We start from the raw sequence: 16,433 nt of genomic DNA, 5'->3' as shown, positions 1-16,433 counted from the left end.
TGTTCCAAAACGGTTGAACCTGGCTGCAGCGGGGTGAGATGTCGTTGGGTCGTAACGGGCAGGCCGGCCCTGTTGGAAGCATACACCAGTACCACAGATAAAAACCGTTATGAAAAGGCCAAGCTAATTCACAAGGCAGTAACGTATACAATGCATGAGGCTGATGTATGAGCCATTTAACACCGTAATATTTGCTTGGGTGAGAGTATATCTGAGGCGGTTCTCAATGTACCGGCGTACAAGGGCCCTGACTCAGAAAAGCGTTTTAACTTTGATTCATTAAGGCCAAATGGCCAACTTAAGCGTATGTTTAAGCACTTTTCTGGAGAGCAATGGTTTTTTCTGAAACGCAACCCAAGACCACACAGAACACATTACAGTCTGCTTTCAGTTAAGAGGGAAGAAAAGGAGACACGTGTCATTTACTGGCCCTTTAACACAGGAAGATCTTTGGGCTCCAAAAATTCTAGTGGCAGTTGAGAAAGGAAAAAAAATCAGTGGTACAGTGAAGCCAAGGCCCTTCTTCTCCAGCCTGGAAAGCCGCAGCAGATGTCTGGAGAATTAACCCTGCCGTCTAAACTCAGGGAGGTAAAACACAGACAGCTACATGAGCTTGCACAGTCCCCAGAACAGTATTAGGAAACAAATCTAGTTAAGTTCCTGTTGCCGATTCTTCCAGATGGTTTTGGCTTAAATTTTTCATTCTTTTAAAAAATAAATATGAAATAAAATGAGAGACCACAAATCAAATCAGCAGTATAATGCTATGTATGTATATAACTTTCCTGTGATAGGGGTAGGGTGTTTTTGTTTCTTTCATGTTGGAGCTAAAAGTTTGTATTTTGCCTCTCAGTGTCTGCTTTGGAAGTTTTTGCCTGATATTTTTTTATATATATGTATAAAATACATATATATATGTATAAAAATCCTTATCTATACTGAATAATACCTCTCTGGAACCTGAAAACTGTAGCCTCGACCACAAATTAATCGTAATCCTAAACAACCCCTTAGCCTGTAAGTATCCTGGATTTTTTTTAAAATAAGTTTAAAGTATGATAAACTCCATTTGGCAAAGTACTTGGTCGCACGCTAGATTGGGTTTTTGACAGCATGGCTGTCACAGAAAAAGACAGCTCAGCAAGCAAGGGCTTTCCTTTGGGACTGCATAGCCTGAGTACCTGGGGGTTTGCACGGACGGCCTGTTGTCTTTGGATGCAATTTAACTTGTTGGTTATGAGTCATCTGGGAGGGTCTTTCTTGCTCCCCTGGCCATGCTGCCACAGCTGGGATCAGCAGGATGTGATCTGTCCAAATTCCTTCTCTGGAAAAGAGTGGGGCTTGGCAGGCTTCTCCCTCACAAAATTTTTCATTCCATTTGGTTCAAAATAGCCTGAACTTGGTGACCTGCCAAGTACACTGGAAAAGACACCTGTCTGAGGTTTTTTTGGGGGAGAGCAGCTTCCCATAATGATCAAAGGGAAAGAAAAGTCCATGAGTGGCTCAGATTACATGGAAGTGACTGCTTTCAGTGCTGCTGGGATCCCTTTTGGATGGCTTTAAAGGTGTCGGGAACAGAGCTGAGGCCATGGGTCCTGCTATGGCAAATGTATACAATTTTGTCACAGGTTCCACCGAGACCAGAACTGATCCAGCCCTGCCCATTTGATCCAAAGCACGTTAACGTTTGTGGAAGAGCTCCCACTAACTTCAGTACATGCTGGATCTGCTCTTCAGACCTGACTGCTGCAAACAAGCTCGTGCTTACATTTGCAATGGTGAGTAATAAGGCGCTAAGCTTACAAGCTGTGTAAACCCATGTTTATGTTTTGGCCCAATTAGCAATCTCAGTTAGGACTTTTATTTGCTTGGGCCTCTCAGCGGACAGAGGAAGCATGGAACAGACTTACTGTGGGTTACACACTGCTCAAGAAACAGAGGGAGGAAGAACTCACGAGAGACCTGCTGCATCTTTTAGGCTTTTAAAGAGCAGCTGATCTCTGACATATAGCTGTTTCTGTGTGGTTGCTAATATGCTGCTCTGTTTTCTTCTAAATCCCAGATACATCGCATTCATATGTTTCTTCTGGGATTTAAAAACAAACACTGAATCTTTTCCAGGCTGATATTTCTACCTCCCCCACTACAGTATGAACCTTGCTTGCATCACTGCCAACATTTGTTCATTTAAAACTAGGAAATCTTACCCCAGTGGAGAGCAGGTAGGATTTGATTCATTCTGCCCTGGGAGAGATGTGTACAAACACTTAGCCTTGGCACAGGGGGCCTATGGAAGTTGAAGAACTTCTTTCAGAGTAAGATCATTGAACACTGCATGTATCGAGCTCTATATTAGTAAAGACCTGTTAAGAAACAGTCCATGTTTTTGAAGAGAAGGTAGGACTTCACACAGGACTGGAGTCCAGCGATGTCCTACAGTGTATCATTCAAAGCAGATTCCCCCCAATGCAAGTCACCGCCAAGTTAATGCATAAAGGCTGCTGATTTGAGAGCCCCAGACTGAATCACAGACGGTCTGACTGCCAGACGTGATGACAGCCTGCCTCTCCCAGCCACTTCAACTGGAGCAGCAGGTTCTCAGCACTTCTGTGAATCGGGAGCTTCATTCCTGGCTGGTGCAAATGGTTGCAACTCCAATGAACGGACAGTTCAATATGATTAACTCATAGCCCTGAGATAGTTTTAGTGAAATCTGAATATATTTATTACTCATTGTAATTCAGAAATCAAGAGGTTTGAAAGTGTTACTATTTAGTTAGAGCATCTCTTTACCGTTCTCTCCAGTCTTTGTAAGAGGGCAAGAGGAAAAGTAAGAAAACACAGGAATCCATTAGGGCTTTAGCCAGCTGAAATCTAGAATGTTCTAGTATCTGTTAGTTTAAACTGCCAACTCAGTAGCACACGCTATTCACAAGCTTGCTTACCTGTGCAAACCACTGTGTTAACAGCAGGTGCTAGGTCTCTACATCACACTGAATGTATAACAAAACCATTTAGAGGCAGCTAATTTCCAAAGAAACATATTTACTGTGGCCAAAGATATGTAGCCATACTGGCTGGGCAGTTTCTCTTCACTTCTCAAATTCTGTGGTCATGTCCCTTTCTTCTCTCCCACAATAGTTTAGGCCTTTGCTCTGCTTCTTTCCATACATATAAATCTTAGCCCACTGTATCCCAGCCTCCAGCTCCTCCAAGTAATGCTTCTTGCTACATCCTGATAAAAGACACCAAGGTCAGACAGGATATTTTGTGGGCTCTTCATTCCCTTCCTCTCCATTGCAGGGGAAGCCATTCATCTCTGTTTCTCTGGTTTGAGAACTGCCAATCTGGAAGGACATTATTTAAATCCACTCCAGACCCTCCATTGGATATTGGCTGTCTCCAGACCAGCATTTAGATCGTAATCAAAACTTGTATTTGCAGATGAACACTTACAAGATCCTTTGGGTCTTGGATAGCTCAATTCTTTCCTGCCTTCCCAACAATTGCCATAGTGCTGCACCTTTTGGGGCTTGTAGACATCCTGGCTCCTGGGTTCCCTGTTTGGGGGCTTGCTCACCCTTTTCCAGATGAAGAGTGAACACTGAAGAGACAAAGGTCCTACAGGCACTGACAAATTCCTGGCACTGAGTAGCCAGGGTGGCCTCACCGACTGGTGTGTCCAGGCTCTCAGAACTACAAAGTATGAGTCAGAAGAGCTGAGTCGCAGTTCTGGCTCTGCCCATGGTTCTCTGCATCATCATATTCCCTCTCAGCTCCCTCAGCTGAAAAACAGGGCTCATAATATTTCCTTACCTACAATAAGCTGTTAGGAGGATTATTGGCTTGTTGTGAATTCCATAGATGAAAGGTACTACAGAAGAACAAACTGCAATTATTGTTTCAAACCTCTGCCCTAGTCCTGTCATCCTTACCTTACTGAATAACACTTACTCAGTTGAGGAAATCCTGCCATTACAGTGAAGAAAATCATTGGTAAAGATGACTCTCTGTTGCAATAAGAGCATTTATCCCCTTGTCTTCAACACCCTTCCCTGCCACTGGGATGATCGGAGTCATATAATCCCAGATATCTACTATACACTCTTAAGCAATCTTCTGTTTGGGCACTATAATTTCTTTATCCCAAACATGACTGTTACTGAATAAATTCTCTTTTTGTAATGTATAATGACATCCACTCTAGAGATAGCAGCTGCTGGTAATAGGATCTGCTGTGAGTTCACTGATACGTGAGGTCTCTTGTAGCCCATGGTGGCTGATGGCTGACAACATGGTCAGAACAGCCAAATTTGCCTGCCTTGAGGCGTGTGGAGCTCGCGTCAGCCTTTCATGTAAATGTACAGCATGCCTACGGATGTGCCAGAGATGGAGGACAGAATGCATTGCCAATGCGGTATTCATACCCCTTCAGCAGCCTTCTCCACGTGTAATCCCTTGGTAATTCCGAAGTACAAATACTAACAAAGAGCTCCCTTGCAGTGGGGAACTATGGTTTTGATGGTGAATCGGGCACTGAATGGTGAAGTGAAGAATCAGAAGCTTACGGTTAGTACCTATAGCAAAGGTCAGAAAAATTGGTGCTCCACGTTAGTGTTCTCAGCAGTCCCTGATTGCTATTAAATACTGTTGGGTGCCGTCATGCAAGGCACTGAGCGTGGCCAGTTCTCACAAAACTCATCGGTCCCACAGAGACAAGTATCTCCCTTTTCTGCTTCCATCCACCCTTGTTTTCAAAAGACTCAAGTCCTACCCTGGACACCAAGAGTAGAGAAGCAAAAAGTGTCGGTGTTTAGTAGCCCTGAAAACCACTCTGGTTTTGCACAAGTAAGTTTTTTCTTGTCAAAGCCTATGCACAAAGCTTCCTGGAAGGATGTACATACCACTGTGCATTAAGGGTTAAAAGTAGTGCAATGGCAAGGAATAAATACACTGCAGGTGTTAGTTAACAAGGTACTAATTGGGTAACTGGAGGTGCAACATAAGAGACCACAGAGGCTAATCAAAAGGCTTTGGGTGAATGTAGGATGCTCCTCTGAGCTTGAGGGGGGAGGAGGAAGTAAAAAGCTACTGTTGTGGTCTTGCATTTTATGGAAAAGCTGGAGTTAAGGTATCCCAGAACAGGCAGACTGTTACACCTTGTGTGTAAAACTAATATGACAAAATCAGTTCAAAAATTCATTTAACGATTGCAACTATCTTTTCCTCGGTCTAAGTGCTTTTACTTTGGGCAAGGTACCTTGTGCTTGTATCATTCTGATTTGATTTCACTGTACCTCCTATGGGGCTTATTCAAACTGAGTCAGCCTGTGCCTGTTTGGCTAAACTATTATCTAAACTCACTGCCTTGCATAAAGAAGGCTTTAAGAATCCCTAGAATATATTTGCTTTCCTATTCCCTTGGAGGATGCAGTTGGGTTCTTCAAGCACAAGTTTGCAGACCTACAGGTAGGTGTGTGAGTGACTTGTATGTTCCAGGTTGAAAGCTGATAGTGGTGAAATCTCTGGGGTCAGTTTCCCACGTGAATTGTTTTGCCTGCTCAGCCTGATGCATAATGAACGTAACAATTTGGGATGAAACTGTCTTACACCCATCCTGGGTGAGATAAGGAAATATAAGGTGTCATTGGAGACTGCTTTTGGGTTGCAGTTTTGTCACACCCTCCATCGCCAAGCTGCTCTTGAAAGTGGATTTGCAGTGAGGATCAAACTCACAAGTTTTTAACTTGTGCATATTCACTGTGAGGTGACTCTGCCCTGCCAGCTTGAAGGGCTTTATGCTCTTGCAGGGAGCCCCCCCAACTTCTCTTGTCTCTGCCCGTTTGCCTGTGCTCACCCATTTTGCTCAGCCCTCCTGTTGCGCTCTCTGCATGTTGCTGAGGTTGCTGAACACTTTGCATTATGAGCACCCCTCTTCAGTTGCTTATAACTCTGCCGAGTCTCGCGTTTCAGCCAACACGCTTTTTTGTTGCAGGAGTTTGTCTTAAACTAAAATATAAATACATTTAAAAATCAAACTTTCAGATTATGGTTCAGCTGAAAATGAGTCTTTAGAGTGAAAGGCGTACATTTTCCCAAGTGTTCATAATGAATGCTTAGCTGATTACTCCCTGCCTCCTCCCTTGGAAAGCTTTTCAGCCTGCCAACTTTTCCCAGCCCCTGTGCCTAGAGCAGCAGCAGTTTTCATTTAGGGGCTCTTTGGTCACGTTCATGATTTGGTGTCTGTGTATGTTATGGCATTCATAAATTTATACCCTGCTTATCCATGTGGATCGGGCATGTGCTGGAGCAGGACAGTGCGTTCAAAAGAACTGACCTGGTACTCTTCAGCTCTCATGCTTTGATACACAGGTACTCTTTTAGAATTGCCTTGAAAATGGGAATACAGCAGAATGATGGTAAAAAGTGCACTGCACTCAAAATCCAATCCTTCCCTATACCCCTGGTATCTGATATCCAGGACACTTTTAGGCAGGGCAGAGTTCAGGTTGTGTTTCAAAGGGATTTCCTCGCTCAGTCTGGCAACGTGGAACATACGATGACCAGACGCGGGGCAGGTTTAGTGAACGCCAGCTTGTGAAGTGGGGCTGTTCCCCTTAAGAAGACCCAGAATGTACCTTTTTCTTACTGCTTGCGTGCTCCGTGTTCCCGCAGAGGCCATGTGCTCTGGGTGCAGAGGGCACTGAAGTGGCTTTCGGGTACCTGATGGTCAAGTCAAAAAGGTCAGCTTGCAGGTACCTGTGGCAGAGGGAAGCCCAAGTCGCACGCTGACCAAGCGTGGGGTTTGGCTGTAGATGCAACTTCAAATGCTGTCTTACAGAGTAGGTATGTCCAAGAGCGGTACGGCTGTGAGCAGCTTTCTAGTTTCTGAATTCGCACAAGCCTTGAAGTTGAGTGCAAAAAAAGCACTTTTTCTTGGGTTCGGTTAAGGCATGTGCACAACTTTGGTTTCACCCCGAGGCAGCCACAAGCCTGGCTAAGTGGAATTTTCCTAAGCATTTGTCCTCTTGCCTGTACAAAACCCAATCTCGCTGATTGTATCAGACCTCCTGAGAAATTTCAGTCCCGTTGGTCACGTTTTTCAAAAGCTAATCTTCTGGAAATAAGGTCTTCCAGTAAAACTGCCTTCACCTTATGGTTACAATAAACAGACTTATTAATTGGCGTCACCGCATGGCTGTCTGTAACAAGCAGCGTGGCAGCCTCTGCTGGCATATGTGTCCATAGAGAAATCCCGTAACTACTTCTTATTTTATGTTGGCGCTCAAATGTTTCCCCTGGACTCGTTTATTTTCCAACAGTTCTATTTTTTTTCTTCCTTTTTGTGCTGCAGCAGTTGAATCGTATTTGGGGTTATAACAGTATCTTTTTTTAACTTCTGTTTGCGTTTGTAGGTTTGCTTCAGGATATAGGCTGTGTTGGTCTGTTATTTGGAAGTGTTTGTAACAGTCCTCATGGTTGGTGATGCTCCTGTGGTGGGTGTGTTTGTAAAATTCATACTCCGTTTTTGTTGTATACATTAGGGTATTTTTCTTGTTGTTTCCAGCAGTTGACAATATTGTGAAATGCACTGACCAGTGCACAACTACATCAGGTTGTGGGTTTTCTTAATGGAATTTTTTTTTTTCTGCCACTTACTACTACAGCTTGCATTGGTGGCGTTCTATTTTTATTGCGGCTCGTATTTGTTGTTGCGTAATAAATGTGAGAGCACATTACCCAATGCAAACTGCGATTTAAAAAAAAAAAAAAAAAAAAAGGAGAACGGGCAAGGCAGCTCCCGCAGTTGTGATTTAAAACTCGGTCTCCCGCAGCACGCGTGACCCTGCGTGGGTTTCAGCCGCGGAGCCGGAGGGGACCTGCACGTTTCCAGTCGCACTTTTAAGGGCTCTTGTTGTACCTTTAGAGCCCGAGAGGCGCGACGGCGGGCGGAGAGGGGAAGCCGGGATTTTCCCCGGCAATGTCTGCCCGGGGGGCACCCGCCAGCCGCCGCCTCCCTGCGGGTTTTTATCGCGGTGTGTCCCGTCCACACCCCCGAAACCACGCGAGGCGTTTTCCCCGAAGGGGGGGTGGGGGGGGGAGCGTGTTTACCCGCCCCCGCTGACCGGGGCATCACCCCTGCTGTTTCTCTCCCCTGCCCGCCGGTCCGGGGAGGGAGCGGGGGGCCGGGGGGGGGGGGGGGGAACCCTGCCGGCTTCTGGGACTTGTAGTCCGGGGACCGGCGGCCGCCTCTCCCCCGGCCCGGCCCGGGACTACCGTCCCCACATGGCCTTGCGCCCCGGCGCATGAGCTCTTGGGCGCCTTAGCGCATCTATTATACTGCCTTGCCGAGGATAAAAAGAAGAGCAACTGGAGGGACTATAAGGCAAACGTTGCTGGAGCTGCCGGGGCAAAGTAATCTATTTAATCTTTCCCTTTATTTGTTAGATGCTTGGGTGTGCATTGCTAGCACTGGGACATGGTTTCTGGAGGGAGGGGGGCCGGGGAAGAAGGGGGAGGAAAGCAAAACCCACTTGGGAAAGGCCAATGCTGATTCCCCCCCCCCCCCCCCCCCCCCCTTCTGCTCCTTCTTCTTGCGAGAGCCCCGCGTCGCTCCCCGCGGCCCCGCAGCCTTTGTGCGCCGCGACAATGCAACAAAGCGCGGCGGGGCTGGCTGCAGCCTGGCCATTGATTTCCTCCCGGCCCCGCCGCTCCTGCCCACCCTTTTCTTCTTCTTCTTCTTCTGCCGCTTCTTCTCCATCTTCTGCTCCCCCCTCCCCTTCTCGCTGAGCGCCCGAAGATGCCCTGGACGGGCGCAGCCCCGGCCCCGCGGAGCCCCGCGCCCCCACGCAGGAGGGGTTTTCTTTCTTTCCCAATTTTTTTGGTTTTTTTTGTTTTTCTTCTTCTTCCCCCTCTCTCGCTCGCTTTCCCTCGCTCGCTCTCTCTGCCCGCCATCTTTTGAAGGGGAAAATTAGGGGCGAGGAAAAGGAGGGCTGCAGGCGCCCTTAAAAACAAGGAAAAAAGAAAGAAAAAAGAGGGGGGGAAGCGCAAAAAAAAAAAAAAAAGCGGGGGGTGGAGGCTAGGTAGCAGCAAGCCCCCGCTCCCGGCGGTGCGCGGCTCCCCGGCTCCGGCGGCAGCGGGCGGCCGGGCTCGGGGCGCGGAGCGGGGCTCGGCGGCGGCCCCGCGCCCTGGGCCAGCGCCGGGCTGCTCCCGGCCATTTCCCTCTGTCCCCGCCGCCGCCCGGGTCGCTGGCTTGTGAGCTCGAAAAAGGTCTGAGCAGGCTGCATATGATGTGCTGAAAAGTGCACGTTTCGCGTGTTGTCCGTGTCCGTATGCGTATATTTGTGTATATATGTATATATACAGCTGCTTTGCTCGTGTAAATATCTGGTGTTTACCGAACTTTCGCAAATAAATGGAAACCAAGGGTTCGTTGCCTAAACTTGATATGCTTTATAGGTGTAAAAAGAAACGCAGATCACAGATTTATATATAGAAGTGTCACGCTATAAATAATGCTACCGATAATAAAATGTAAAACTCCAAAACTCAGTCGTACTTTTCCTCCGTTTATACTACTTGTTTGCTTATTGCACCTCCCAGGGCGCTGGGGATAGAGCATTATTTGTAGCCTGCTTGGTTTCACTTTCAAACAAAGCTGTAGTGTTCAGGTCGCAGATCTGTGCGCGTCTTCAAGCTACACGGTTCAGTCGTGCAGGGTGTTAATAGGGAATGTGTTTCCTACAGAAATGACTTTTGACAATGTGGAGCATGCATTCTGTAAGGTTCATGCTAAATGTTCTGTGACAATTCTGTAGTGTGGATATACCTTTCTGTTGATGTCTTCAGGAATCAAAAGTTACTAAAATAAACTTTTTTGGATAAGCAAATACGATGGCTTCACTAATACTTCAAACGTGGTGGTTTTGTTTTGGGGTTTTTTACATCTTAAGTTCCCTGACACTGATAAATAGTAGATGAGGGGGTAACACAATTAGCAAAGCTCACCTGCTGTTCCTTGCTGGGAATAGAGAAATGGTTTTCTAACATGCTTGTTAGTATTTTTAATGCGTTCAGTATATGTGAGTGTGCTGAGGGGGTGCCTCTGAATTAAACTGGAAATTTAGGTTTAAAGCTGAAACTCTTGTCTTTAATTCACAGTGATAAGTCAAGGTATTAGAGGACTCGGTGACTACCGTATGTGCTGCAGTATATGGGTGAGAAGTGCAGAATAAATATGCATCAATCAAAACAAACAAGAAATCCCCAAAGCAGTCTGGTTGCTTTACAAGCAAAAAAACCTGATCTGTATTGCTTACACCTACCCAGCCACTTGAGCGTACTGTAAATGCGAAGTCCTGCCTCCTAATCTGCAGATCACAGCACTAGCAGGCTGCTGTGTGTGTTACTTTGTTAGCACAGAAGTTTAGGGAGTTTTTAATAATACACTGGGAGGCTCCTGCTGAAACAGAGTAACTCCTGACCTCAAAGCCTTCCTTTTCGGGAAGAATAAACGCTAAGATTGTATATTTCTTTCTCTTTAGTCCACACTGGTTAAAAATTCTCACACATGCATGTGTTTAGTGCTTTGAGACAATGCTTAATAAAAGGATTGGGCAGAGGCTAACAGTCTTATTCAGTGTTCAGCATAAGCTTGATTGCAATATTGTCTTCTATACTCACTGCCTATATAGTGCTCTCTGCTGAGACAGTAGCTATTCCAATGAAAGGCTCTTTAGTTTTAGTGACCTATGCATGCGGAGTTTAAATTAAGAAAGAATGCATGTGCAATGTAAAGTGTCTGAGGTTTGTTCTCAAAACTGACTTTGGAGTGTTAGTTCCATTAACTTCAAATAAAAACTAGGCTCCGTTGCTTCTGGAAATAAAACTTCTGTCATTTAAGCACTGAGGTGCTTTAAAAACCTTTAGTCCTTGTCATTTAAAAAATATTTAGGAGAAAAGCATATTGAAGTCTGATGTTCCAGCTCAGTAAGCATGCTAGGCAGCAGTGCTCTTTCACTATCTGTCTCTAAAGAAGGCTGGTTTTATTAGTCAGTGTCTACAAATGCAAGTATTTCAGTAGGTTTTGTAGCTAGTGTTTCTTTGCATTGTTGTAATTGCACTGGGTACAATGACTTAAATCACAGTTCTTAATAATCTTGCAAAATGCTTCTTTCCCGAGTTAAGAACCGTGTGCTCAAAACTTTATCCTTCAGTCATCTCCTAAAATGGTGGGGAGTCTAACGGAGGTTCTTGGTATCCACAAACCATGTCTGCAGGCCGGGGATCCGGCCTGCCTGACCTGAGGTTCTCCTCCCCCGCTGAGCCTCAGTGAGCTGAAGGCAGTGCACACAGATAAAGCAGTTTGCCCTGGTGAAGGCTGGGGCTTCCTGTAGTTGTAACAGACACATCTTTTAATTGGTACAAGTTTCTGAAAGATGCTGTTTAATATTTACCTCTTAACTGGGGAGGGGGGGCACTTGTGTAGTGGGTTGTTGGTTTCCAGCCAAGCCCTGCTGCACTCCTAGAATCTCACTCCTTCTCCCTGGAGTAATCTGGGAGCCTGATCGCTCTCGTTGACAGCACAAACAACTCGGGAGTCAAATCCCCCTCCTCTGCAGCAGCTGAGTGATGTAGTGAGGTCTCACGTTTCAAAGGCTTAATTACTTTTACAAAATATATTACTCTCTGTCTACTTTGGTAAGCTATCAGGTGCTTTCAGCACAGAGAGAACTACACTTTGCTAAATAAATGAACAAAGAGCGTTTTGCATCTCAGCGTTGTTGATTGTTTCTCTTTAATCCTGGTTACTCCTTCTCTGCTAATTTGCAAAATTCATTAATCCACAGTGGGTTTCCCAATCATTACCATGAACTGTATGTTTTGTTTTGTTATGTGTGTTGTTTTTGTTTTGTTGGTTTTTTCTTTTTAAATTGCCACATTATTCTCCAGTAATAGCCCAGAACACCATTGTAAGCAATAGAGTTCTGGGAATTAGGAAGGAGCCATTGTTTGCTGTGCTGCTCAGTGAGCTGTCAGGACATTTTGGAAGGATGTGTGTATCTCAAGCTTTTCATTCCACAGTATCTTACTGCGACATCAGTGTGGTTTTGTCAATCATTAGTGCTTGTTGGAGGTGAACAACTTTCTTTGGGGCACACTAACTCTTTAACCCACTTGTTGCTAAAGCCAACATTGGAAGGATTTAAATTCTTCTGGAGAGCAGTGTGGAAATTCACCGTAACGTGCTGCTTTTTCTACTAGTCCTTATTCTTTCTCCCATTCTTACTGATAAGATACCGACTGAAGAAACACTCGCCTCTATTTTGGATTCCTTTCGCGCCTTTTCAGGCCTCAGTCTCTTTCCAGCTTGAGTCTGATAAGAAGACACCATCATGCCTAGAAGTATTTCAGCAACATAGATAACCTGGGCAGAGGAGAAGATTTGTTTGAGCATCTCACTCCTTTGCTGGGACCAGGGCTCAACATTCTCCTCTCCACCAGCAATGCAACAGGTGTAGCAAAAATAATCTGAGGTGAAATTTCTGTGCATGGGGGACCAATCTGGAACAAAATGCCCTGGCTGAACTGATTCCATTTAGCTTCAAACTTTACGATTTAGACTCAGTTGTGATTGACACCGGTCTGCTTTGGGAATGATCCTGTTCGCTCTTCTCTTTCCTTTAGAAAGAGAGGCAGAGACAGAAAAGGATTGCAATTTTCATTCCTGGCCTTGAGAGCTGTTCTACTCTTGAAGTTTACACTTGGAGCACTTTACTGATACAGCTGCGCTGATATCCTTGCAGAGGACTTCATGCACTGACATAAATATACGAGCAGAGTTGCACTTTGTGTGGCTGACTTGCCTGTCGTAACCAAACCCAGCCTGCATTGAAGGAAAGGCACATTTTTTCTTGTGTAACTTTACCTTTTCAACTGCTCAGCTTATCCTTGTGTAACATTATGGAGGGTGCCTCACTAGGGATCACGCTTTCTCACGACCCACCAATATGGCCATGCCGAGATAAATCTGTTTTCTAAAACTGCACTGGTCAATAGGTTTGGCTATAAGCAAGTGCAAAGTTTGCAGTACTGTGCTATTTTGCTGGGAGGGGATGTAGGACATAGCCTTTTTGCTTACCATGGCTGGTTTAGGAACTGTGCTGTACTGTGGGCTATGGTGAAACTGATAGCTGAGGACGTGTGTTCTGTACTGTATGTGCAAGAATTGTGTGTGGGTATAATGGAAAATGATATTCCTTATTGGAAAGCATTGCCTTTTTGCACCTTCTCCCGTGCTACAGTTCTGTTTATGGTCTGTGAAATAGCATTAAAGTGCAGCTCTTCAAAATGCCACGTGAAAGAGGGTATGCTCCCCTAAGTTTTTGCTGGAGTAAGTGCTTGTCTGAGTGTGGGTACTATGGATCAACCGATGTGCCGAAAGTGTGTTCCTTTCCTGGACAGGAATAAGCCACATGGGAATAAATTAGGATAGCGTCCACTGTCGTGGTCATACTTCCTTTGACTTGAACTTCATCCATATGCAGGAGCTTTAAGAGAGGCTTAGGGCTTGTCTGTTCCCACTGTGCAGGAAGCTAAGCTGTGGGTGCTCTCAGCAGGAGCTATGCGTGGGGAAGCTTAGCTCCTCCTGTTAGGAGCCTGTCTGTCTGCCCCGAGCTGTTTGTGGAGAGAACAGTGTTCCTCTGGGTGTGCAGAGGGAGACCACCTTCCTCCCTTGGTGTGTTAGGCAGTAGGGAGCACTTTCCCCTCTTCCCCTGAATTAGCAGCCTCTGCTCCCTGCATGGGGAGAGGTAAGAGACTCTAAGACCCAAATTTTTCCCTTTCTCACATACTGTTTGGGAGTTTAAATCAGATGTATAAGCTCAGGCAGTGGAAACTGCTTTGATGCCCTCTCAGGGAGCGACTGCAGCTTAGCTATCACAGTTTATTCACACCTTAGCTGACCTGCAACTTCCTTGCATAGCTGAGCAAATTTATGGAGCTACTCAACCTTAGCAAAATCAGCGAGGCACTTTTCATCTGAAATAGTAGACCACATAGAACCTTTCACACTTGTTTGCTTTAAGTTAATACATTGAGTTATTCTGGAACAACATGCTTGTTCAAAGACGAGGCACTTAAATTGGTTTGGAAACAGGTAAAGCAAAGTTGGTGCAACCCGTTTAGGGGAACATGCACACGGGATGAGTGGTGGTCATAAATGGAAGGGCTACTGCAGCATAACAAGTTACTGCTCCTCTGTTGGCTAAGCTGCAATAATTAACTTGGTGGGTGGGTGTACTTAGTCTGCCCCATTACCAAGTATAATGTTACTGCAGCTCAGCTAACAAGTAGTATATGTCATGGTAATTCAATCACTTTCATTTCATTGTTCATCCCCTTAAACTGACTTGATTGTCATATATTGATTTAGGTAGACTTTGCATGGGAAAGTTGCAGTGCTGTAGCTGTAAACCCAGAGCAAGATTTAAAGCAGTGGCAGCTCATCCATTCTTACTACACTTGTAATGCTTTTTGTCCTAAAACAAAGCTGTTCTTTTTCAAAATAGTAACTTTAATAAATTTAATATATAAAAATAAATTCAAAAATTGAGTAGGAGAAAGCGTTGGAGCACAAGAAGTGCGCAAGGGAGGTGTTGATGAAGGAAGGTGTTTTCTCTAATTAATCACTTTGATGGTTCTTCTATGTACTGTGAAATGCCTCTAACAAGTTAACATACGGATCTGTGGATCTGTGACTGTTTTAGACGTCTGTCTTCTCTGTCGATGTTTGCATGGAGCTGCCCCTAAGGATAACATCTGTAGCACTTGTAAATGATGTTAATAATGCTGATATATGGCCATGCAGTACTGGTGATGTAAGGGAGAATTGCAGTGTAGGTATTAGGTTGAATTGCAGTATTAGGTACGCAGAGCAGAAAACAATCCTTTAAATAGGTAATACGTAGGAATTGAATGCTATTTGCAAGGGCTCTGTATTTTACTTTGCTCAGAATACTTTTTGTACTTAGTTTCATTAAGAGGAGGTAATCTTCCTGTTACATGTAGCCTCTTAAATTCAGTTAGAAGTGGAATTTGGCTGTATCTAAACCCCCTTCCCTAAAAGGTGTCATGAAGGACCTCTCGGGTGTTGTGGTTTATCTTTTAGAAACGTGTTTAAGCAGCACAGCAGTATGGGGAAAGGGATAAAGCAGGTGGCAGTTTAGCTTTGCAGTTTCTTCAAATGACAATTAACATTGTACTTAGTAAAGAACAGTTAAGTGTTTCCGGAAACCTAAGTTATGGTATTTGAACACCTTGTAAATATAGGTTCCTCTGTGTGTTTGGGGTTTTTTTCTTAAAATTTGGTACAACTGTAACACTGAGAAGGAATTAATGTATAAATGCATGGGAAAAGACTAATGACTTTAATTGTAGATGGTAGTGGAAGTATTCATATCCCCATTTTACAAGTGGGGAACTGACAAGCCTACAGCATGGGGCATCAAGAACTGAGCTGAGGTGTCAGCACGCTGTTTTGTAGCTGTCTTTTTTGTAATTCTTTGCAGGTATAGCAGAAGTTTGGGGATGCTCTGCCCAGCAGGGAAGTGTTTGAGCTCTTGGTTTTTTGTTTTTATTTTTCGCCTTTTCTTCAAAATGCTTTGTGTCCCATAATCTCTGTTTTGGGAAATCAAAGTGCAGGAAAAGAAACAATCATGACAAAAGCTGTTGTGGAAAGACCATGAGTAATTTATTCACTGTATGCTGAATCAAACTGAGTTAGAGGTATTTTTTTCCTTATACTGTAAAAGTACACGGAGCACCATATGCTGATTAGAAAGGGGGAAGGGCAGACTCTCTTTTTCAGAACACAAATGTTTAACTGGGCAGATCACATCCTTTAAAAAGCAGAAAAAGAGAACCCTGCAAGGGTGTAGACGTACAATAATCCCATTAGGAGTTCTGAAGCCTGTGCGGGTGTTGCCACATTATGCTTTAATGGGTGTACCTAAATGCTTCTGTTATGCACGTATCATCTGAAACTTGGGTCAGTGCCACAGTATGGGTTTTCTTGTGGTTTTGTTTGTTTGTTTTAAATAATTTAACTGAAATATAGTTTGCCAACCTGAAATTGACAAAACTGATTTCTGGAGTCACAGGATGAATCGGCAGTGGTATCATGTGTTGGATAAGTCATGCTTTGGAGAAGGTAGGCTGTAAAGTAATAGATGAACAGAGGGAAATTAGGAGACAGAGCCTTGAAGGAGGTGGGTTGTGGTACTGACCTGCACTGTAATTTTTTTTTTAATTTATTTTTAGTTTTTCTTTTTAAGACTGTTACGTCTTTCCAATTTGTGCCTCTTTCCTGGCCTGTCTAGACTGCTCACTCCTTAGGGCAGAGACTCTGTGCGTGCTGCACTGTGCTTGGTCCT

The 16,433-nt window shown here is 44.6% G+C and overlaps 1 protein-coding gene across 3 annotated transcripts in view; it reads left to right on the top strand.

Moving 5' to 3' along the window:
* Window positions 1-16,433, top strand: part of BRD3 (bromodomain containing 3) — a 46,566-nt gene that overhangs the window by 294 nt on the left and 29,839 nt on the right. For 2 of the 3 annotated variants that reach the window (XM_076355391.1, XM_076355389.1), the window contains exon 1: window positions 8,323-8,415. The gene's annotated coding sequence lies outside the window, so the exon portion shown is untranslated. Of the gene's footprint in view, window positions 1-1,628; window positions 1,779-8,322; window positions 8,416-16,433 lie in introns of those variants that run through there. The other variant, XM_076355390.1, reaches the window with a different exon arrangement.

This window comes from Aptenodytes patagonicus, chromosome 18 (assembly GCF_965638725.1).
Source record: "Aptenodytes patagonicus chromosome 18, bAptPat1.pri.cur, whole genome shotgun sequence".
Taxonomy (NCBI): Eukaryota; Metazoa; Chordata; class Aves; order Sphenisciformes; family Spheniscidae; genus Aptenodytes; species Aptenodytes patagonicus.
This window is presented reverse-complemented; position numbering and strand designations above follow the sequence as displayed.